Source organism: Rhea pennata, chromosome 1 (genome assembly GCF_028389875.1).
Source record: "Rhea pennata isolate bPtePen1 chromosome 1, bPtePen1.pri, whole genome shotgun sequence".
Taxonomy (NCBI): domain Eukaryota; kingdom Metazoa; phylum Chordata; class Aves; order Rheiformes; family Rheidae; genus Rhea; species Rhea pennata.
Genome location: NC_084663.1, coordinates 35,887,703 through 35,912,185, shown reverse-complemented (window position 1 = coordinate 35,912,185; position 24,483 = coordinate 35,887,703).

Sequence of the window (24,483 nt, the reverse complement as noted above, 5' to 3'; positions counted from 1 at the left end):
CTACTTTTTTTTTTCTCCCAGCTCAATCACATTTACTTTATATGTTAACTCTAGTTCTGCCCATGTATATATCAGTGTTGAGTTGAATACGCAGAAAATTTATATGATAATATAACTTTAATTAACAAAATCCAGAAAGTTCAAATTCTTAAGCTAGTTCCCATGTTATTCCATACCTATTTTTGTTAAATGATGCCTCAAAACGTTGTGAACTCTTGATGAAATCTTGATTTCAATAGCAAATATCTTAAATGAGGCAGGAATCTCTCCCATGATGAACATGCAAAAGAGTATTATAGTGATTTGTCTCATCTTAACACAAACTGGATTATAGAAATTTTGACGTTTGTATTGAATAAGTCTGCATCTCACCATCCCTTTCGTAGAATCATATGTAAGGCCACTATTTATTATCTGATCCTGTGATTAAAAAAAAAAAAGAAATTGTAATGTACTGTAAGAGAGAGTAAAACATCATAATTTGAATTTTAATTTTCTTCTTGTATCTGACTGTTTGATTCCTGAATTTTTGCATGAAAGTCCCACTATATTTGTTTGAGATGAGAGACAGATATAACCAGCAGAGAAAGAGGGTGATAGAATAAAGAAAGAAAGAGAGAAAGAAAGAGAGAGACAAAGAGAAAGAAGAATGAATAGGCACATGAGAAAGAAAGGAAGCAAGGAAGAAAGGAAAGAAGGAAGGACAGAAAAAAGAAAAAAAATGGAGAAAAAAGAAAAAGAAAACATGAAGAGAAAGAGAAAAAAGAAAGAAAGAGAAAGAAAAAGAAAAAAATGAAAGAGAAAAAGAGAAGAAAGAAAGAAGAAAAGAAAAAAGAAAAAGATGAAGGAAAAGATAGAAAAGGAAAAAAGGGGAAAGGGAAGAAAGGGAGGAGGGAAGAGGGAAGGCAAGGGAAGGGAAGGCAAGGGACAGGGAAAATCTTGAGTAATGGTCACAATTTTGCACACAGCAAGCTCTTCAGTTTGGCTAATTTTTGGAACAGTTTCCCTCTGCAGCTTTGATTACACTTACTTTTGAACTCTTAGATGACAATAGTGGCATATTTATTTTTTACTGGTTAAAGAAACCTAACCAAAGTGGAAGAAGATTATCTATGAGATTTGGCCGTTGATGTTGGTACGAGCCTTTGCTACTTGCAGGTGGGCTGCTTTGGTGGGCTGCACTGAGTGCTTGAGGAGCGTGGGTGAGGTGAAGGCCTAACCCTGGGCAGGGTACACGTTGCCTGTGATCTCCCTTCGCTCCCCCTACTCAGTGGAAGGGAACAGTTCTCCTTCAGAGTGTGATTTGGAGCACGTTGGTCAGGTGCCAGCTCAACTGGCAAGGGCCTGTTGGGGAGTCTTTGACAGTTTTCTGAAGGGTGAGTGGGAGGTAAGCTACCAGTCATAAGCAAATGGGAAATTTTCTGCCTCTCCTGGGAGGGATTCGGAGAGCGATAGAGGAGCTGGGAAATGCAGGGAAGGATTTTCTCAAGGCCTCTTTTCTCCATGTGACAGAAACAGAGAGGACCTGGGATGAAGAAGAGGGTTAGCTGCTTCTGACTTTGCTTTTGTTTTGGAGCTCTGGTTTCAAAATAAATCCTTCTCTGAGGATTAAAGGTCACTTATTCAATAAGTCTGCCTCACTGCCTTTCACATAATTTTTCTGTAGAGCTGCCATGAATTATAGGCTGAGGAAATATGCTGTCATTTAAATATAAACTAGTTTTGGAAACAAAAATGAAAACAAGAGAATGTTGTAAGCAATGAGTATGTGCAGTGTACATAGAACAATGACAAATTTTAATTGGCAGTCTGTTACAGGATCTCAGATTTTTCACCTCACTTTCCATAATATTAGATATGCCTGGAAGCTCTTATACCCTCTTTCTCGCTGTAACATAAAATTGTCTGACAAGTTAAAGAAATGATAGCCACTATAAAATGTCCTAAGACTCTGCTTACCATTCCTAATAGCAAATAATTTCATTTGAAATAAAAGGAGATGTCAAAGAATAACGAGGATTTCCAACACGCTTTGATTGCATTGCACTGGGAAGACAGTACCCTATTTCTTGTATTAATTAAAAAGCATTTCCTTCCACTATACTTTAATAAAACATATCAGAAGACTTTTATATTTTTGGGGATGAAGCATCACCTCAGAAAGCAGATAATCTATGACATTTCCATGATGATATCTATTTGTTCCTAATTATCATGAAAACACGACATATTTCTTTCATCAGATTTAAGCAATAGCTAATGCTTGTTAAGCTACTTTTCAGAATAGCTAATTCTTTATATTCTATTCATTTTTTCTGAGCTGCTCTTAAGAATAAATGCTAATCCTTTAACTACCAAATGACTAAAAAGAAAACACGACAGAGCATAGATTAGTAAAATGGAGATGTCTTGCTATATTCCTTGGTGTGTTCCTCCTAAAGTAATTCCAGAATGAAATGAACAGAGAATGCTGACAGATGCAGAGAATCCAGCAACCTCCCTATCTATAGAGCCTTGTTTCATATGAGAAAGCAAAGCATTGTGAAGCGGCAGGATTGCCACTGTTTTTAGGATCATCATATTGATTCTATATCACCCATACTACTGTGACACCTAGCATGTTACACTCGATCTAATTGCTAGGGCAGTGCAGCCACTACTAACAGCTATCAGTCCTCACTGGGTATATCAGATGCTGTTAGGTCAAGAAAGCAAAATAAAAAATGTAGTTGTTAACTCAAGCAGAACCTTGTTTCTGCTATCTTAACAGTCCAAGCAGCCTTTCTTACTAAGGCTTTTTTATCTACTCAGTAATATCATCAATGCTGAAGAAAAAAAACCAAAAATAATTAGTATCAAACGATTCTGTATCTGAGTGTCAGATAAATCGTGGAGCTGTATAAGACACAAGTAATATGCAGAAACCAGTAGAGGCACTGAATATTTAACCATGATTAACAGATCTTTGTAAGGTAAATTGTCACTGTCTGCTTTCCCCCATTATTGCTATTTATCCCCATGTCCCCTTACTTCATGACCTGTCATAAAGCTGAATAGATGACACACATTGAATTATCGTATAGCCAGCAATATTAAAATAAATGAAGATGACTCAGCGCATAAAAGCTATTAAAACACATCAGAAACTAGTATTATATTAAATATAACATTAAAAAACAAAGAATTATATAAAAATAATAGAAATTTATAGGATAGCAACATCTGAGGTAGCATGCATGGTTTCCTTAGAAGAGATAACTGCAAGTTTATAAGTGTATGCAGTTGCCGTTATATGGCAAGGCTCTGTATTTTTCTGATGATTCTTATTACTTATTTATATTCAGCCTATCAAGATTCACAAAGCAAAATATGTTAAATAACTAAAACAGCAATTGCACAAAAATAAACAGAGGTTGCCTTGCATTTTCTTTCCCCTGAAATAAAAGACGATCACAGACATTTCAGAGAGTTGTGAGGTCTCTCTCACATAGCATGCTTTTGAATATCCATATAATTCAAAGCTTTCAAATAGCCTGACAAGTCATTGTCCTGCTGAAGGACAGTGTATGGTCTTGGATCTGACCTTTGTGGTCACTCACAGAGGAGCTTAGTTCCAGCCAGGCTTTATACCGACCAGGCTTCACACAGAGCAAGTGTCAGACAGAGTGTACCAGCATACACTATGTTTGTGCAGGTTGTGTAGATAAAAGTCCTCAAAGCTAGTTTGTTCGCAGATGACTAAAAAATTAGGCAAACCAGACATTGTAGAAAACTCAAAGGAAAACTTTTGAATCTTATGTTTAAGGAGAATGTTTTAGAAAAGCATTAACAGCCAGCATTGCTGACCAACAGCCTTCTGTGAGATGATGCGAGTCCCACTCCATCCAGCTAAGAGACTTAGGATCTAGACCAAACTAGGTATCAGGACTCACTCCAACATCAGCGAAAGAAACTGGGTGCCATCAAAAGGGGAATTATTCACCTGACTTTAGTTACCTGAATGTTGTAAGGTTAAACTTTTTATCTAGTGGTTTATTCTCAAGGAAAAAAAATAGAAACCACTTAAAATAAGCATTTGAGACTCACTGAGTGATGTTTTGCTAATAAACACATTCTACTTAAGTCTCATGTTAGACAGCTGAGAACAGACCTTAGCACAGTAATTCTAGTTTAAAATTAAATCATATGTCTTCTGTTATGCAGGAGTTCAGATTAGATTGTCAGAGCAGTCTCTTCTGCTCTTAAAGTATATGACCCTATTAATTTTAATATTCTATAATATGATGTGTAGTTGTAGGACACCGTAAGCTAGTCTTTTCCTTTGGACCTTACCTGGGACATCTTCATTGCCCTGTTGGATTCATATTTTAAAGAGCTTAGTGATTATAAATTATAAACTGAACTGTTTGTTCAGTTCCTCTGCATCATGAACTCAAATTTTGGTCAGAAGCCTGAGCTTCATCGACTCAAAAAAAAAAAAAAAAAAAAATAAAGTAAAGTAATATCTTGTACTATTCATTTTGGTAGTAGAGCAGTTTATAGTATCTGAGAGATCAGCTAAAGTGGTTATTTCTTTGTACCGTACATCTAGTTTATATTCTTACCGTTGCCTTTGGACCTTTTATGTTGCTATTATGCTTGTTAAAGGTTTTATAAAACTGTTATGTTTTGGGAGAAACACAATTCTTGATGACAGAGAATGTCTAAATCTGTAGTATAGCCCAGGAACTCATTTTAAGAATTCTATCTTCATTGGGAAGGTGCTTCCAAGTTCTGTTCCTCTTTTCCACAGTAACATAGTTTCTGCCTGTCCTCTGAATGACATAATCCAACTCAGAGTAGCTCTGGGTTTCCTTAGCAATGATCTCTCAGCTGTTCAAATCCATCCTCTTCAGCTGTTACTGCTTTTATTTGTAGTACAGGGAGATCCTTGCACTGTCCTCCATCTGTGGCTGCTGAATCCTGTGGACCAGCGATGAGGGGCTGCTGGCAAAGAACAACTGAGTCCTCTTTATAAAAGCTTGTGTTATAAACTCTATCTTACAAGACTTACTGCTAAAAGCTATCCCTTCATCCGTCATCCAACACATTAATACACAACTTTACGAGGAAAAAAGAACTCTACATCAAATCTTGCCATTTTCCTGTAGTCATCCTCTCCTCTTTAAGCAGCCTTTAACTACCATAAAACTGGCTGTGAAAGTTATAGTCAGTATTTCAAAATCAGCAAATGATTATGTGAATTAGTAGTAGTATGTAACTTGATAGTGTGTCTGTGCTGCTTATTCAGAGGACGTATCTTTCAGAAAAAATAACTGATAGTCTGCCTAGTGCCTCAGTTCTGTGGTGCTCTGCCTGATATTTTTGAGCAGGGCCAGTGTTTCATAACGCGTAGATCACTGATGTTATAATATTTGTTCTGATGTTTGACATTGAGAAGAAGATATCAGACTCTCAAATCACATTAATCACTTAAAAAAAACCCCAAATATACTGAATGGATCAATTTTACACTGAAGACTATATTTTGAGAATTGCAGGCCAATGGGAGATGTAATGCAAACTTGACATTAAACATACACTTAAAAGTGCACATAATTTTTCCTAGACCTTTTTCTTTTGTAAAGTTAGAATGTTTCATATGTGCCCACAGTTCTGACAAGTTTAATTAAAAAAAAAAAAAAAAAAGGTAAGAAAAGAGCTAAATCCTTCATTCAGTCTAGTGGTTACACCGGGTTGTGGGATGATATGTCACTCCATGTACTATAACAGGCAATATGACATAACTCTTTTTGGCATAAAGTAATTCAACAGAGACCCTCCAGGATTTATCCTTGTTGGAATTGGATATATTTGGTGATTTAATGCTTGACCAAAAAGCGTGGAACTTGCCCTGGTAGGCTTGTAGAGCTGCTGGGTAGCAATAAAATCTTAATTAGAAAAAGAAAGGGGACATTTGCTGGAGCACAGAAAACACAAAGACAGGCGATGATAATTAAAACAGACTGGACATCAGAACTTAGGCCATAATTCTTTGTCCAAGATGTACGCTGCAAAGGCCATAAACACAGTAGTCAGGTAGGCATAGATTTATTGGGAGAAGTTGAGTGGGATAACAGTGGGAGATGTATGTATTCGGTAAAACCTAACACTGAAAATACTTTCCTCAGTAGATCCTGGACTGAAAAATTGAATCAGAGAAGTAAGTTAAAAATTTAGAGAAGAGAAAGACTATGAAAATAGAAGCAGTGTTTAGATATTTGTAAGGAAATGAAGACAGTGATGAGGGAGAAAGAGTCACAGCTTTGTAAAGAGAAACTTTTATGCCATGTTGATTTGTATTCTATTAGTCTCATCCAAAATATCTGGTGGGTCACACATGCAGAGAAATTGGTATGAAGTTGGCTAACTGCTCTTTCAAGAGGAGAATCAAATCTAGTGGCAACAGATAAATGCTCTGAAAACTGGATGGGTAAGTTCAGAGGTTCTATATGCCCTTCAAAAAGATAGTCATGCAGAAGGAAAATGCATAGGTCAAATATAGGACAGAGAAGAAAAATATATAAGCAATAAAACTGGCCTGTAGAAGATATAGTTCCTGTGTATGTCCATCTCCTTTTAAGATACATAGAAACATCTAAAAAGTAGACCAAAATGTCCAAAGTCTACTCTCAACAAAGAAAACATCCAAGTTAATGTCCTTTCTATTTTTTGTACAGCTAAGTTTACCTTTTGGGAGAAGCAAGCAGTTTTAAACATTTCAGTTCAAGTCAGCATCACCTTCATATGCTCAACATAAAGTGTTTAGCAGTTCCATGAGATAGTGTCACTTTGAAAAATGCTGGCTGCAGGTTGAAATGCATAAGAATAAGAAACAAAAGTGAACAAATAGCTGGTTGTGTGAGGTCTTGAAAGAAGATCTAGGAAGAAAAAGAAACTTCAATTTGATATAAGGAGAGAAATGCCAGAGGAACTCCGATTACAGTGTCTGAGTGATAGTATCAGAGTGGTGAATAAACGAGGTGACATTAAGCATCTTCATGTTACACAGTCTTGAAGGAGAATGATGTATGTGTGTTTTGTGTGGGAGAGAGATACCAGAAAAGAGAGAGTTACATATAAAACCCCCCCAGATTATTACAACTGGAACAATACTTTTGAATGTCTAGACAGCGAACAAAGATCTCTATTATTCCAGGTTATTGTGGACTGGAAGTACAATTCCGGATACAGCAAATTCAAAGGCAAGAAAGGAGCTGAAGACTTATGCCAAGCTGTAGGCTTGTCTGAAAAAGAATTCAATGATGTTAATGTTGAAAGTAGGAAATCTGTGTTAGCTTTTGGAAAATCTTGAATTTTTCAGTCTTCTATTTCATGGTTTATGTTTCTTCCCCTCTTTTAGACCATAATTGAGGATGAGGAACTAAAAAAGTTCTTCTTTAGATCTGCCTGTCTCAATGTTCTCCTTTTCTTTCTTTCTTTCTTTCTTACATTTTTGAGGGCAAGAAGAGTTCTCTAAAATGCTTTACAGTTTTTTATCAGTTCCTTCTTCATTCTTTTCTTGCCTTCAGGAGGGTCTTTAATCTCATCAGTCTCATATGCATATTAGAAACATTTTATATGCAATCTTGATGCACAGATCATGTTGCTCTGAACAGTTGCTGACATTTAGATAGCTCTCTTACATCCACCAGCCGTTAAATTTGAATTTTTTACTGGCTCTGTGACACCAATTTTAATTGTATTTTTGTAAAGTTCATCTGTATGTTGTTAGCCTGGTGTGCACCTTCCAGTTTATGACAAAAATGAAGTCAGACAGATAAATGGCACCTTGTCTGAGGTGCTAAAAGCTAGTTGCCTTTGCCAGAATAGGTACCATTAGGGAGGAGGGCATGAGCTCCTCCACTGCAGTTCAATAGAATTCTTCTATCCCTTTTAAAATTTGTAATACTTTCATTTCCCCACAAAAACAATGTAATTAATAAGAAGAGTAGAGGATAAACAAGAACTCCAGGCTTCTTATTTCCTCCCTGTGCACTTGATGAAAAAAAAACGTGAATCTTTGCTTGTACAAGCTGTGTGAAGTACATAGTAATATGGCTTGGATTCTCCACTTGTATGTAGTAACCTTAAATTAAATCTTGATTCCTTTCTTTTTTTTTAACTTCATCTGTCCCTTTTTGGCTTGACCACTAATAAATACCCCAAAAGAAATGCAATGGGGAAAAAAAGTCTTTCATGCAAGTTTGCACATTTTCATTTTCTAAAAGAAAAACATTTCTCTCCATGCTTTTGATATCCTTAGTTATTTACAAATATTTTCAAGTTACTGCTTGCCTTTGGTCAAAATTTAAAGATATAGCAGCAAATTTTAACAACGGTAACTTCAGAACTCCCTTCTTGGTTTAATCCTCACCTTTTACTTTGTACTGTATCACTTATATTGTTTTATATAGAGAATTATACCATGAACTGATATGCCACTTCTTTCCTACTGAAATATTTCTCCTTCTCTTTCCCATGTATCGTCAACATTCATTTCAAATCAATATTAAAAATACTTACAATATTAAAAATTACTTGCTTATATAATATAATTAGATTTTAAAAAAAGGAACGATTGAAATAAATTTGACTTCTCTGGCTGCTTCTGTGATGATTTACACAAGTTGAGAATCTGACTCATGTTTAAAAGGAAAGTCCACTGTGAATTAGAAAGAGAGCATGCACTTCTCCATGAAAAAGATTTTTATAATAGCCTTTGTCTCACAATGATGTTTCACTTGAAAGGCTTTGATAACCAGCACTTTCTTCCAAACCTATTGTAACCCCTTTTCCAGGCATACATGGTATTTTAGAAGTTTGCATGGATTCTGCCTCTGAAAAGGGCAAGGGGGGAAATAGACTATGCAGTGTGAGGCCCACCTGTCATTACTGACCTTTTCATGGAAGAGAATGAAACACTCTATAATGACAGAGCTGTTTCTTTCCTTGGGATATCACATGTCTAGAATCCAGCATCCGGGCTGCCTAGGATGGGAAAGTAATGATAGCATGTATGCTCATGTTACATGGGTCAAATAATGTTGCAGATATGTATTTCTGTTATGAGATTTATTGCGAATTTTAACTGAAGAGCGAAATATTAATTAATCCATTATATAGGATATGTCTCAGTTTTTTTCCTTTTCATCCCTTCTCATTGCGGTCATGTAGTATGGGATTAGCATCTTAAGGGTGTTACAGTAAATGTTAAAACCCCAGCCCTTTTCTCATTGACTTTGTGATGGCAGCTGGAAAAAAAAAAAAAAAAAGAAGAAAAATTTGAAAATCAGACCAATCAACAAAACCCATGGTTTGTGCATTTTTAAGTGATGGGAACTGTATCAATATAAATGCACTGTGAATCCTACCAAAGTTTGGCAGCAAACCTCTTTTTTGGTTTAAGGTATTAACCATTTTCACCTCTGATATAGACAGTGGATACACTTTCAGTAATGAATGCCATACTAAGAGCAGATATCAAAGATACAAAATTATTTTAGACAATAATTCATATTCTGAGGCAACACAGCTAAGTAAATCTGAAAAAGACTGAAAGAAGTAGGAGGCAGGAGTAAATGAAGATGTTTGAAAGGGATTCCCAAGAAATACATTTGCTCTCTTTCAAAGATACAGTTGGTTAAGAGTGTGATGCTGTAGAAAGAGGAATGGGGCAGAATGAAAGCAATGAGCACAGGAGATAATAACAAGGGAAAACAAAGAATGAAGAGCTTAGATGTGATCATATGGTCTCTCCTATGCATCATATCTCAGGCATACGGCAGTTACTGTGACTGTATATGGTGTACCCATATCATACAGATACACTTGGTTTTAAAGCAGCTAGTTCAAGCATTGCTCTTCTGTAGTATTATTGGTATAAACATATAAAAAGAGGGTAATGGATTGTTCAGAAAAATCAGAAAAAAAAAGATCTATGTTGAGTAAAATCATAAATGTAATCTTGGAAGTGATAAGTAGGCTAATGGTATATTCTGAGGTCTTCAACTCCTACACAGTAAAAAAAAATAGAAACATAATTTTCATTTATTAATATATTTTAAATCAAATTGAGGTAATATTTTCCATCCTCCTATTCATATTTTTGGAGTTATCTGCTAAGGTTGAGTTAGACTCCTAAATTTACTCCTGGATAAAATATAGCAGTCTGTCTGCCCATATTTTTATGATTGATTTAAGGCATCTAAATTAGAAAAAAAAGTATACTAAAAAAAGTATATACATACTTTATATTACGTATATACTGAAGTGAATCCAAGTGCCACAGCTGTACAAAATCGACTTCAATGCCTATCTTTGCCACTGCATTTTGCAAAGTTCCTGCACACAGACATCTCTCATCTCCCAGAACAGTTTCATGCTATATTCCTTTCTATACATTACTTTAAGAAACATACCAGACAAGAAAAGTAATGGTGTCTATGAGGCTTGTGTGGGTAATGCTTTGTGCTCCATCTGCTCACAGCAAGTCACAGTTAGCTAATGACAGTATTCCCATAGTAGTGTTGATCTTGTTGTGCCTGATGAGCATCACTCAAAGATTGTTTTGGCATGCTCTATAATTTGAAATTGTTGTTATACAAAAAGTTTCATTTTAATTTCTTTTTCTTTCTGAATTCTGGAAAAACAAAGCTAAGGGAAAAAGGACTGAGTGTTTGTTTACAGTGATTTAATCTGTAAGGGGTCATTATAAGACAGAAGAGAACAAAAGTTCTAAACAAGACTACCTGACATCTCACATCTCTAGTAGAATTAAGAATTACATCAAGTAATTAAGTTTAAACTTGCACAATTAACTAAAATGTGGGCTGTGAAAGGGTTGATGCTGTGAAAGAGAGGATGTAAAATTATCCTCCTTTTGTAAAAATAAATGCAGTAGTTAAGATAATTCAGAATACTTTGGCTGAGAAGTAAGTTAAGTGAGTGTTAATGCAAGCCTATTTTATGGCCGAGGCAACAGGGATGGTTGAAGGTAGAAGCTGTGCAGAACAAGACCAGGTGTGCCAGATCACTTAGAAAAATAGGCAAGTTGGGTTCTTGGCTGTTTTTCAGAAAAAATAATAAATATTATAAAAATACGTCTTTTGGCCAAATCAGTGTCTTTTGGTCTAACTTGTCTACGAAACCTGGTTACAGGATGTTCTTCAGGCACCTGCTGGAATAGATCTAGTGAAAATATTGGCTAGGTGAATTGTATTTCTTGTTTTACCTTCTATCTTTGTGCTTCAAGTAACCCAGGATTTTAAAAGTAACTCGGGGACAATTCCTATAGGAGGAGACCCAAACATTGCACAACTTATTCGTAACTTTAAAGCAGAAGCTGGTCTCTTGTAATCCCTTTCTTCTAAAAACCATCTTTAATTGGAATAATGAGCTATTCGTAAAGAAGTGGGTGAAAAAATAATCACGAGAACAAATAGTTTAGAAATTGGTTAACTTGCTATATGTATGTGTATGTATAGAACTAAGTTACAGTTCCTCTTCATAAATTCCTCAGTGTTTCAGTATCTTTTTAATGGTTGTCAGGCTTGCCTACTGCTTACGATATAGAATCCTGAGAACATGTTAAGTTTCTGCACAAATTTCTAGATGCTTATGTATGCCTAGCTAAGTCATGGCTTAGGCCTCTTCCTGGTCCAGTTTATTTTTTTTTGTATCATTCAGTATTGTCAGTTCTTAGTAATTTAATATAAGACATAGACTACTTAGAAAGCTTAAAATACAAATGAATTTGGATAAGAGATTCCTTCCGTGAAAAGACTGAAGGCAATATATGAATAAATCCTAAGAAAGCAGAAATCATAAAGTACATTCAATGCAAAATACCATTTTATAAATTCCTATGATTTTTTAAGGACAAATTGAGATTTTTCAGGCCTGACATATAATTTCTGAAAGCCTGGAACTTTCAATACTATGTTGAAACACTAGATAAAAAATTGAGTTAAGAAAAGAGTCTCTGATGAAAACCAAAGTCAAGAACTACATGACTGAGGGCCTGTCTGGACTTCCATGGTTTAGATATGACAGACTCCAGCATGCACCAATGGAATCAATAAGGCAGTTGAGTTGCTCACCTTTATGAAAAGCTTTGATTAAATTCTTTTATCATTTGGACTTATTTTGTACACAGTACTTTATTCTTGGCACTTGTCAAACTCGGATATGTTGTACGAAAGAGCCTGTTACTACCTGAAAATCCCCTGTGTCAGTCACTGTGAAAGCACTCTGATGCGGCTTAAACATTGTTTTGGAGGAAAAAAAAAAAAAAAAAAAAAAAAAAAAAAAAAAAAAAAGGGACATTGCCTATCTGAGACCTAGCAGTAAATGTCAGATGTTGCAGTTAAACTAAGGCTTCCCACTATTCCACTAATCCCACTATTGATCTCACAAGATGATGAAAAATGTTTGTGAACTGATTATGGTAAAGAAATTTTAACTTAAGTTCTATTAAGTTCTTAAGTTCTTCTATTATTGCGGTCTTTAAAGCAGTTTAATGATGTCATATGTTGAATTTGCCTGTATATTTTTAAAGTATATTGGCAAGGAGAGACCTGGGAGGTGTTCACTCAGGAATTTATTCCATTGTTTTCATTGTGCTTAATAGTAGGGGACAAATTCAGGGGATAATTCTGTATCTATGTATGCACATCAAGTTTGGTCTTGGTAAACTATACTTATGCTTCAAGGTATGACATTTGACTGAAAATTTTGTTCTACGTAGGATGGGGGCCCTATTAGGAGCAGGCCATAGAGAGTGGCAGGGCAAATTTCACTGTGATGTTGTCCTCAGCCTATCGTTAAGCTGGAGTGATACACCGAAAGCTGAAGTGGGCTGTGCGGGGTGTCTCTGGCCATGTTAAAACATGTGCAGCATGAATTCTGGAATGTGTGCAGAAAATGTGCTGGTGCAAAAATAAATAAGATTCAATGCTTTTGCAATACTTTTGATATTCATAATACTCAGACTATTACCTGAAAGCTTATCCTCACCCTGCATAGTATTCCAACACCAACAAGATATGATCCATGCTTTGGATGAGCAACTGATGGCAACTTCCATTGCAATCATGCAGCTACACCATTTTTCAGACACAGAGTTGTTGTACCCTGCATTTGGAATGAATTTTCCCTAAAACATCCAGGGAACAATCTTAAGACCATCTTCTAATTCTCCTTTAAATTTTCCATTGAAAAAATTGCTGTGAAAATGAATAGGCTAATGTAATATTAAGCCCCATTCTAATCATCCAGGATCATATGTTTCTTTATGGTGCCATTTACATATCTGCTTTCTAACATATAAGATTTAAGGGACAAGACCCCGATCTGACTTTGTGTGTACAGTGTGTAGCACCATGAAATCCTAGTCACTGAACAGGACTAGAAAGTGGCTGTCTCTGGTGTTACTACTATTAACACTGCCGCTAGCGGTACTTCTAATAGGCACAAAATTCTCTAGAAAACCACTAGTGAAATAAACTGTTTTTAACAGCAATAAACAATTTCTAATGTATTTTTGTTCTATTTTTAACATACAACTGGAAATAGTTTTTTTTCTCCTCTAATAGATACACCTAGAGACTAAATAATGTCATCATCTCTTTGATAAATATGCTATCTTTTTAGCATTGAACTATTCTTGTTTAGCTTGACTTCTTACCTTTCAACTTGAATGGAATGTGCATGTAATAATTGCTTAAGGAAAAAAGAAAAGGGCGAAATTCAATCTTTTTAGACTCTTTGATACTCAAAGTAATTAAATATCTGCTTTATTTAACCAGTCCTCTATACGAGATTGTTATCCTTTTAAAATAATTTTCATTTTAGTATTCTCAGTATTAGAGTAATGGTATGAGAGATACAATGCTGTGGCCTGATCCTATTAAAAGAAACACAAATTTTGTGACTGCTTCCTATATCAGGACTGTAGTGACTGGAAATATGTAACACAATTCATATAATGCAAATTTCCTTTTACCTACTGAATTCCTTATGATTGTGAACACCATCTTTGAGTTAAAAGGGTTTAATTCTATAGTAATCATGAACTTGCTACTAATACTTAGAAATTTGCCTCAGATTTCCAGAAAAAAGGTAACTTCTGAATCATTTATTTCGTAAAGGAAAGAGTCAAAGTCTGGTTTTATTTCTTGGAGATATATGGACATTAACATATTTGAGTGGGGATTTTTTTTCATTTCTGCTGTATGCTTTCATTTCACCTTTTCTTTGCTTTACCTTTTTAGATTGTAGATTTTGTGGAGAAAATTGAACTTATGATCTTATATAGTATTTAGAATAATGAAAATGCTATATCAGGATAAGTAAAAAAATAATGGCATCTGCTGTCAGCATCCAACAAGATGGACATTTTTAGATATAAACTTGGCAACGATAAATAGGATCACCATAGAAGGCAACATCTATTTCAATCATTTAGAAATAAGAAACAAAAGAGCATCACATACTTTATGTTTTTTTCTCTGACTTGTAGCATTTATTTATATCACACATACAATAGTGGAATGTCTGGTATTTCTGTGACAAACTTTTATAATGCCAGATTAGATTCACTTATCCATAGCAAACTCTCTAAAAGCAAAGTTGCACTGGCATTTTACTAGAAACTGGTAGAATGTGTGAATGAGGGTGACATAGGGAAACACTCAAATTTTCTTCTTTATGAATAAGTATGTATAGAAAAAATAGTTTTGATAATGTTACTGAAAACTACATTGTCACCCAAATTGTCTAAAGAACAGAAAGATAAAGTCACATGGGTCACATTTTATATTGTTTCAACTTAGGGATGCTTATAAAGGGTTAGACTAACAAAAAGTGACATTTTAGCATATGATTAATTATCTGGTATAAAGACAAGTATATTGTGCGCAATGCTGATGTGTAATATGCTCATTCTGATTGATCCATGTCAGTAATATGAACATAACAGCTATCTGTTCTTTATCGTCACCATATAAACTTTTAATGGCTTCTGATACCTTACAACCCGCCTTTCTTTCACAGTTATATGCCTGCAAGTGTTTGATTCAGTGGAAGACAAAGAGATTTATTTGAACTGATCTTAAAAGCATTTGGATCAAACATGTATAGAATTTTTCTTTGGGCCAATAGTAATTTTTGTGTTCAATAGATTGTATTGTAAATCCTCATTAACTCCATACTAAAAGTTAGGCTTGTCTTCTGTAGAACAATTGTAAGAGACTAAACTTTTTACTGCACTTATTCTATGCAATATTTGAAACTTTTTACAAGGATTAAGCTGGAGCTTAGAATAAAAATAGGTAAAATAGAAATATTTTGAGTTTAATTCCAGGTGATTACTGGCTGGCTGTGACCTTGGGAAGGACTGAGCTTCCTATACCAGTTCTGTCACTAAACTCAAATTGAAAATAAATAGGGCACAAATGTCTACTTTTATTATTTTATGTGAAAATGTGACAATCTCCCCCCCCCAATTTTTACTGTTAACTATTTATTTCTGAAATGTATATTTTATTTTATCCCCAATGTCCTTTTTGTTTCTCACACTATCAGATCCCTGTGCATAGGTTTTCATGCTGGGAATGGTGCCAGACTTCTGGCAAATCACTCCAGTGAGTGATTTGCTATTTGCCATAGCAAATAATATGGCCTCAAGTCTTTAGTTCTCCTAATTGGGCCATATGAGATGGTAATGCCTTTTTTTGTCAGGGCTTATTATTTTAAAACATGAATATAAGGGGAAAGTCATCAGGATTCATTTTGATTTTATTTAATTTGTCTTGAGTGTTGTCAGAGGGCACTGAATAATTCAGCCTTAGGTCCTCAGGGAACAGACCTTATCATCTACATAAGCAAAAAGTAATTTTTCAGATACTTATGATATTAAGCATTAAGAACTATGGAAAAGAAATGTGAATATTAAGGTATACAGAATTTATAAAGGACCTCTGATTTATATGACTAGTGTAATGAATATTTTCTTTTATTTCCAGGTAGTCACAATTAACCTTTGATTTCCTATGTGAATTAGAACAATTCTTTAAAATCTACTATGTAATTTTCGCTATAGAATGTTTGGATGGCATACAATATGTATTTCTGTTAAATGAATTAATTGAGATCTATAGTCTACCAGTTAATACTATGTGAGTCTGTAACAATTACCTGCTTAACGCTTAAAGTACTGATACAAATAACATCATATAGCATGTTCATTGTTGTACAAATAAGCTTTGAATCGATAAAGCAAGGACTGTATTTTATTTAGCCTAATGTAGCTGTTTTATTTTCTTTTCCCTTTCAGTTTATGAAAATGCATGCATCTCAGAGTGAAAGCTAAACTGTATCAGTGTTAAAAGTACCTGAACCAAAAACAGCTAATCAGATTGCTCGGCCAAAATGTAGTCAATATTTTTTAAAAGTGACAAGTCCTTTAAATATATTTGACGACAAAGAGGGATTCCATGCCACCTATGACTAAGAAAGGAGGGAGTCAGGTCATTGCCTGGATTATCAGTCATCAATGGTTCTTTTCTTCACATTGCTCTTAATTACAGGTAAAATGAACAAATTTTTCAAAGCAGTTTTGCTCTGTTGAACTATGTTGTCTGTAAGGACTTGGATATATAAAATGCATACTATGCATACAATATGTATAACTAGTATTTTGTATACATTGTATGCATACAATGCATAAAATAACTTGCCCATCTGAAGAATAGGTCTCTACTGATGGTAGTGGAATTCCTCAAGGAATAGAAGCTTATCTTCTAGCGCTGCAGATCCCTAATATCTCATTGCTATAGCCTTATTTTGGCCATGAAATTATGTCTATATATATTTACGTACATAACATACATACACACACACACACACACACACACACACACACACACACATATATAAATTTTGTAAGGCACAACTAAAATTTGAGTTTGTGGAATAAATATAGAGATTTATTATATATATTGAATTTTGGTCAATATGGGTAGTGTGATTGACACAGGGGAACTTTCTGACCGGAGCTGGTTAAGGACGTAGAGGTCTGCTGGAGTTCTTCCTTGCACTGCTTGCCCACACCTTACAGCCTGTCAGAATTGCAACATACCCAACAAACTCTCCAGGTGAAAGAGGGAGAGTATTCCTTGGAGATATTTTGCACCCCAGTAAACAACATTTTCTTCTTATCTTCTTGTCAATACTTATGATACTGTCCTAAATCTCACAATAATACATGTTTTATTCTGAAATCTGTTGGAAGCAAGATGTTGTCTGACAACCTCTGCTTGTATTAAATAACAATAAAGGTATTCCAGTATATGCTGTTGTAAAGAAAAAGGTTCTTTCCTTCTATTGATTGCTGAAAAAATGCATTATTTTAAAAGCATCACAAGTTTTTTTTATCATCCTGGCTATTATTTGTTGAATGTCTGAGGTCAGAAATACTGTGAGTGCCAAATCTTAGAAGCACAAGGTCTATAGTTAAGCTTGTTTTGTGCATCAGTTATAGTAATAATGAAATTGCTTGTCTTCTTGGATCTGAAAATAAGGCCAGCAATACTACGCAGATGTGTTTAATTTAGCTGGATTTCTAAGTCAATCAATACCTGAAAAATAAGTAGCTGCAAAATTAAAAATGTAGGCCAAGAGAGCACTGGTTGGCCTCCATTTGGGAGCCTGGGCTTCGGAAATGTGAGGACGTGGAGACTACAGTTAGCCTTAAACGCTTCTTTCTCTTATGTAAGGGATGCATATTGTTTGAGCAGACCTGCTAGAAATTAGAAAATGATGAAATTCTTTGTATCCATTTTATAAAATGTACTAGGTAGATAGATAGATGAGACATCATAAAAGGTCATTGCAGTCCAATATGTGTCTAATTCAAAAGGAAGATGGATGCATAGAGAGAAACGGGGAACAATAAATTAGCACATTAACCACGAGGTAATGGAAGATTGTGAAGAAAAGTAACTTAAAAAATGATGAAGAAATTCAAAATTATGTGTATATCATTTAAGAGAATGTCCAGGAAACCACGTAAGATAACCACTTGGCCACAGACTGTGTATCACATGACAGAGAATATAAAGAACAGGCACAGTATGAAAGCAGAGGAATAAAGAGAGATAAACTGTTGCGATACAAAGCCTCACTGTACCTGCAAGAAAGGGAAATGAATATAGCTACTACCCAGCACTTGAACAAAGAGCAAAAGCTGGTTGCTACACACCGTTTTGTCATTCAGCCCAGGAAAAACAAAACAGTAAACGCAGCAAAGCCACCCAGTGAGAATTTCAGTGATGAGGAACTGCTCACTGATTCCGTAAAGCAGTTGTCATAGTAGATGGGTAAAGGTCACGGTACTGTCAGCCAAGTGGAGTATGGATAATGGATGCCTTGAACCCAGTGTATACACAACGGAGGTCAAAAGATGATTTCAGAATTTCAGGCTAACGGGGACAAATAAAATTCAAAAGCACCTTGGCAGGAAGCCAGTTCTGATAGCTAACATTTCTTACTTTTTAGCCAATGCAGTTCGTAGTTGAGAGAACAATGTCCTGAAAACAAGCTTATACTTTCTGAAAGAAGTAGATGCAGAGGAACAAGAAGTCACCTGTCAGATAACTGGGAACAGATTCTGAGAAATAGGTAGGGAGGAATGGACAAAAATTAAAGAAGTGTAACCAGCTGGTTTTGTAACAGAATTTCTGATCACAATCTTGGATTTTTATATTTCTAATTCTACAAATAAAATATAAATTGGTATGCCAAAAAGTAGATATCTGTAACAATGAATAAACTAGGAACAGTGGCATGCAGCACTCACTCTACAGGAAAAATATAGGTATATTTCACAATTCTGTACAAAAGAAGGGTATAAAGAGTCCTTTAAATTTTAGTCTGAGCTCTTGTGTATCCTGGGCAATGACTAATTTATATCAGATTTGAATATTAAATATAATTCAAATAGTTAAGTCTTCTCTCCCCCATTTAAAAAGAAAGACATTTAAAAAAACATCCAAAATTAAAAAAAAAAAAAAGGAAAGATCAAGCTACAGACGGCATCAAGAGCTTTTGCAAGAATAAGTGATTTAGTAGGGGATTTAAGGAATTGTTAAAAAGAAAGGGAGTAAAGGGAGAAATCAGAGATTAAAGGCTTCCCTCTAATTTGAAAAATAAATCTGTGGTCTTCAGGGACTAGAAGACTGGAGTGGCTATTGTGTTAATTATGTAGTTAAATTAATTTAAAATATAACTCTTAAATGCAAACTGTCCTTGCTCCAAGAAGAAGAGCTCCGCACAGAGAAGGTGGAGGGGTGAACCGCTCTTCTGTAGCAGCGGTGAGCATTGCACCAGCCCGCCTCCGCCAGCAAAGGACAGCCTCTGCCTGCCGCCGCCGCCGCCGTGATCCCAGCTCCCCCGCTCCGGCTCTTCGGCTGGCACGAGAGCATTAACAGTCAGGAGCAGACGGCTCCAACTTTGCTAATATGGAAATGTTCGTCCTATACCTCCACGTGTGTGACTGGATCCGTTTTCGCAGGGCGTTGCATTCCCCTGGCCACACTGTCACTGTTTCTGCCTTATGCTGGACGAATGGTGGCAGTCATCAACGCTCATCGTTAAAACTGCTCGCTTAAAACTTCTCTCCATACCTGATATTGGAGAGACTCTGCAGGCCACGATTTACACAATAAAAAATCTATGTTATCATGATTAATAATAAAAACATTTTGTAGGGTTATAAATTTACATGGCACTTTACAAATTTGTTTTCCTGCCCAAGTGAAAATATCCTGAAATGAAAAAAAAGAGAAAAGAGGTGAAGATTACTCACCAAGAGGGAAAGTTGACAAGAGAGCAATTAGCCAATATAGAATAGAGATGCTTTAGGTTTGTATTTCCCCAGGATTATTAGTGTGCATCTGTCTGCGTAAAATGGTAAAGGAGAACTATGATACTTTATTTTAAACTGTATTAAATGGTAAAAGTAGTAGTGTGGCAAATGGGCTTTGAGGCAAGAGAGTTGGAGGGGCTTTTTCGTCTGGTCAGTTGTACTCCAATCTTGCACCTCCAGAGGCACGAGCCCTTTGCCCACTGCATTTTCTGCACGTGGCAGCTATACTACTTATGACAGGTATTCAGAGACATTATAAACAGCATCACTAACATTTATGGTAGCTATTTTTCAGGCAATATAAAGGTGTATCTTTTACAAATGTTATAGGAAATCTTTTTCAAGCTATGAAAATATTGACTATGAGTACAATTGTAGCGCACCAAACCCTGAAAGACTGTCATGCTTCCTAAAACACAGAAAATTACTGATGACAAGGGTGTTTTGGGAACGCTGCAAGTCACAAATTAAATTCAAATCAGGATTCGGAGTATTTATAATTAAGCATTTAAAACTAGAGTTACTTTCATTATAACTAATTACAAAAGGGTGATCTTTTTACAAATTTATGATTAAATGGTGTTTAGTTCATAATAGATAAACACCTACATTTTAGTAAAATAAAAAAAGCCTTGAAAGTGATGGAATAATTTCACATCTAATGAGATGCACATTTAAAATTATGCTTTAGAAGTATACTACATTTAACAGTATTCATAAATGCATGCCAGAATATTTTAAATTTATTTCTAATTATCTTTGTTTAATGCTTAACAGCAATTCATGTTATGTAATGATTTAACAGCACTACGTTTCATGCTGTGTTATATAATCATATGATTGTGTGGAAAATCCTTCAAAACAACAGCAATACATCTACAAATAAAGAAATGCCTAAAAATAATCTAGTATGAATGTTGGTTATTTGATTTTATTGCTGAAATTATATATCATATTTATATGTATACATACGAATTGTGAATTCTTGTGTTCTGTTCAAATTTTATAATTTGTATTTAAAATTTTATTTATTTTATGAATTTTTATTTAAATTGTATAACTTTTATTTAAAAGAAATAATTGGGAAAGAATTTAGTAAAGGGTTTGAGCTAGGATTGTTCTTTATTTTGTGTGACAGCTTTTAGTATTCTGTAGGCATTCCACTGGAATCAAACAAATACCTTGTGTTTTCTTTAGCATTGCTTCCCTTGGAATTCTCTTTGAAGTCTCTTGGAAAGAAATGGCCATAAACATCCACAAAGATAACAGTGCTACTCTTCATTTCTTTCCTTAATAGCCTGCTCTTTGAAAAAGTATACCAAAATCCCCACGTGCTGTTTTGCTGGCTGCTGTCATGGCAATCAGTATCGTCCGTTTTTACCTTGGGCTGATTGCTTTCTCTATACGAATCCCGTAGTGGTGTTCTTCCTAATGCTGAGAATATAGGATCTCTAAGGGTCTTAAGTACTAATTTGTTCTCTTCGTGTAAAACGCAAATGGGAGCCTGCCCAATGTGTTATGTAATAAATGGTAAGAACTAATACTGCAATTGTATTTGTAATAAATAAGTATTAAACAATGATTCCTGCATAAGGAAGTGGTGGTGAAAGGCAGTAAGAAGACAACATGATTCACCTCATCTGCTTGTGCAGAGAAGGTGTTAATGAGCTATGGAAATTGTTATATTCTGATGGAAATTTAACGCTTGTGCTGCAGCCAGAACAAGGCGCTTTTCAATACAGCATCAGCAATTATGCATTTAAGTGAAGCACACACTTTATGTTATTTGTCAGTGCAAAGTCGGAATTCTTCTTTTGTACAATCTCTACTGTTATGTCAGCAGCTTTTTGAAGAGAAATAAGATTGTGCGAAGGAAGGCTATTCCATTCCTCATTTCAGTGCCCTTTGAGGTTCTTTTACCTGTAGAAATAGGGATGCAGATGTGGTACAGTCTCTTTAATTATTATGCCCTAATCGACCTAAAGTTTAGGCAACCATCTTTGCACATTCCAAATGTATTTTAATATAACGTGCAATGGGAAAAAATGCTGCTTGGTTGTGTAGCAATATAAAAGTTAACCTGTACGTCTCTCAGCTCAGCAATGATACACTTGGAATACAGTAAGGTATTTGACATCAGCTTGCATCTCATATCATTTTGGCATGGAACTCACAGGTTGCCTAAATTGTAAAAGATGTTGGGGCTGTATTAAAGACAATGCACTTCTCTTATCATATCCTTCTCCTCCATAGCATAATCTCTGGAATTCCTGTCCCGATCTCTTGAGGAAAAAAAAAAAAAAAAATCTGAGATGAATAAGGGGGTAATTTATATAAAGGAGGAAAATATCACTAAGTGCTTAGTTAGAAAACAGCATTTTAGTGAAGGCTTTTGAACCTTCCTTTGACTGAAGCTTCTTGACTCCTTCTTTTGCTCATCAGATGATAAATAGGACTTTAAATATTTATTATACTAAGCAGACAATATTTTCTCCATTTCTTAAATGCCACAATAGTGGGACATGCGATGAAACTCATGTAAAGAGAATGTTATTTTTATGGATATTTTTCAGGGTATTCCCAGGTGAAAGAACTGACTGGAGCTCTAACCACATAATGATCTGAATAAACCATATCTTTCCTTGTCTGTCTAGAGCAAAGTAGAAGTGGCATAGCAAATCAACATTACTGCCTCTCTTACTTAATTTGAATATATCTTTAATAGGGGACCATGAATAGAAACGTGCAGATACCTTCATGTACCCGAATGTGTACATGTACATGAATTTGTTATCCACTATTTTTATGCTTGGAGATAGCAACTGTAGATTGTTCTTTTCTCATTATGAAAATCCTGTGGAGAAAGGATGAATATTGTTGTATAACTGCTAACTGTTTAAACTATGAAGCAGCAACAAGAGGAAGTTGTGCTTCAAAACACCACTTTTTGCATCCCTTGGAACAGTAGTATGTGCGGCTATTACAATGATTTAACATCCATGTAAACCTTTCTTGCAATCACAGTGTAACATGTTTTCTGTCTTTCCAGTGCTGTGAATTATGGAAATTAAACGTCAGTTCTCTCTTAGGCTACCCATAGTTGGTTTGTTGTTTGAGTATTAGCGCTTGTATTTTTGCACTCCTTCCCTGAAATAGACATACCTTGCCTTGAAAAGGTCACAACGTTTATCAGAAATTAAGCATAACGTGAAGCCTTTGACTAAAGATATTAACAGGCATTTGGAATAAAATTACTTGATTTGTGCAGATTATGCAAGAAAGAATTGAAATTCTGCTCCAAATCAACTAAATTTAGGGTTCTTTTTAAAGGAAGATCATGTTTAAATACAACTACAGGATTTTTTAATTACATAATGGTTCCTTTGAATAATTAAATATACTCCTTTCAGGATGTGGATATGGAAACTCAACAGAAGACCATGTTCCCTGTCTCTGTAATCATGCTTGTATTTTCTAAATGTGCCAGAGGGAATAATCTGGTCCCCTATTTATTTTAAATTCTCAGTAGAGGAAGTGACTATATGCTTATGACTTACTAAAGAAAACCGCTCATGGTTTATGATATTTGTATAACATGACCCTGTCCTATATTTAATGAAACATGAAAAGACCTGCTCATGTGGTTGTAGAATAATACTGGGCACTCTTTATACATGCTTGTGTCTGTGGCCGCCTTGATGCACACATTCAGATGCTGGTGTTAGTGAGACCAGATATGAAAACCTTCAACTTCTGTGGTGGGAAAACCAGAGTTTTCTAGAACAACACTTTCACTTGATTGCTCTGCTGAGCTGCCCATTAATCCATTTGAGTCTCCACATGTGACAGGCTGTTGACTGTTTCTTGGTCTCTGCAGGTTACCCTTTCTAGAACTGGACATTATATTTTCCTGCTCCAAGATGAAGCTTCAGTCATTCTGAAACTACACACAAGTTCAGGTTGAAGTTTTGAATTATGTTTTCTGTAAAAAAAGTATCCAATAGCAGCATCTTAGATAACATGAAAGAGAGGTTATCTTCTTTCGCCTAGCAATTGAAAAGTTTTATGCACTCTCCTACAAATTGAGAGAGTGATGACTTGTCCTCCTCTCAAAAGGTTATGCTACCTACAAGCATGTAGAGCAACCTGATAGGAAAGTACATGTTTACTTCAGCAAGGACTGTAATAATAAGCAAGTTTGTAATTTTCTCAAAAGGTGATCTGAACATCAAGCTGTATAATTAATCTGCTCCAGTATTTTACATAAGTGCAAGTGCTTCCTCTCAAGAGAGCTGATATATCAGTAGTTACAGCACTTACCCCTAAGAGCTCTAAAAGATGCACTAAACTCTAAGAGATGTAGATCCAAAAATCCTCAGGAAGAAGAAGAAATAAGTCATCACTCTCTCAAGATGAGCTCAGATCCTCTAGGCAAAAGAATTGTCCCCCATTTTGCTAGGGCCAATATTTTAGTTTTACGATTCTCTGGTGCATCCACTGAGATTTCTCAGAAAATT